Source organism: Mus caroli, chromosome 9, assembly GCF_900094665.2.
Source record: "Mus caroli chromosome 9, CAROLI_EIJ_v1.1, whole genome shotgun sequence".
NCBI lineage: Eukaryota > Metazoa > Chordata > Mammalia > Rodentia > Muridae > Mus > Mus caroli.
Window position 1 is genome coordinate 105,294,531 of NC_034578.1, and position 1,132 is coordinate 105,295,662.

A 1,132-nucleotide genomic window follows, 5' to 3' on the forward strand; every position below is an offset into this window, starting at 1 on the left:
TGCCAGTCTCCACGATTAATTTTGTCAAGGTCTGTCTTAGAGTTTTAAACTAATTTTTATCTATCCTGAGCTCTGAGGTCTATACACACAATGTAATTTTTGACCTCTGAATACTTGGCCACACCCTGACTTACCTGGGCAACATTATCTGACACTATTGCTCTTGGCACTCTTGGAAAAATTTTCTTTAATAGTCTTCTTGATGACTTATGTGAGCAGTCTCATTTATCCATTTTGAGAACGTCTTTTTCTGCAGATNTCAACAGCTTTCTTTGTCTGTATATTGTTCCATACAGTGGCAAAAGCATACCTGCTGTCAGTGTCATTTATAAAGCTTGTATCAAAACCACAAATTCAGCTTTCTGGGCTGAAGTCTCTTTAGGGAGGCTGCTGGCCTAGATCACTTGCTTTTTGTTCACCGCTGCACTGCTGTCCCCGCCTTCCGCTTACCTTTAACCATGAGGCTACTGCCATCCGTGTACCAGTTCAAACTTTCAAAACCCCACGGGCTACTCGAGCCCGCTCATCAACATATAGGGTAAAAGGCTTAGTCAGATCTGGCAAAGCCAGAGCGGGGGCTGCAAGCAGGGCTGCCTTTATGCTGTCAAAGGCTTTTTGNTGTTNNTCAGTCCAGGTGAATGGGACTTTTTCTTTAGTCCAGAGTCTGCAAAAGCCCACCGTCCCCAGAAACTCACTCACGTACTTGGCGCGGGGTGGTGGGGGTTGGGATCAGCATCACAGTCTTTTTCTTGAGCCACCGCTTTCCTTCCCGGAGGGTGTACCCTAGGTAGGTCACCTCGGTGCGACATAGCTGAGCTTTCTTAGCCGATACCCGGTACCCCAACTCACCCAGTTCATTCAGGAGCCTCTAGGAGGGCCAGAATTTTTTCTCTGCCCCCAGCCAACCGCAGGGCTTGGGTTAGCGCCAAGAGTTCAGCCTTCTGAGCCGAAGTTCCTTCTGCCAGAATGTCAGAGCAGTGATGAGTAGGTGAAGACTCAGCAGGTTAGCAGGGGAAGCAAAGGTCACTTTGCTAGGTTCTAGTCTTTGTCTTTTATCTCTCTTTGCTCCTATTTCTTAACTGCAATGGAGATCTCATATAATGTCTCTCTTTCTATCTATATATATCTCTTT

At 46.5% G+C, this 1,132-nt stretch overlaps 1 protein-coding gene and 1 long non-coding RNA gene across 18 annotated transcripts in view; one reads left to right on the top strand and one right to left on the bottom strand.

Annotated features, from left to right (window-relative positions):
* Positions 1-1,132, top strand: part of Map4 (microtubule associated protein 4) — a 151,812-nt gene that overhangs the window by 83,063 nt on the left and 67,617 nt on the right. The gene's annotated exons all lie outside the window — the stretch shown is intronic.
* LOC115031926 lies at positions 321-1,023 on the bottom strand. Its single transcript, XR_003837568.1, has 2 exons — positions 532-1,023; positions 321-491 (listed from the first exon to the last, which is right to left on the bottom strand). It is a non-coding gene; the product is annotated as an uncharacterized LOC115031926 (long non-coding RNA).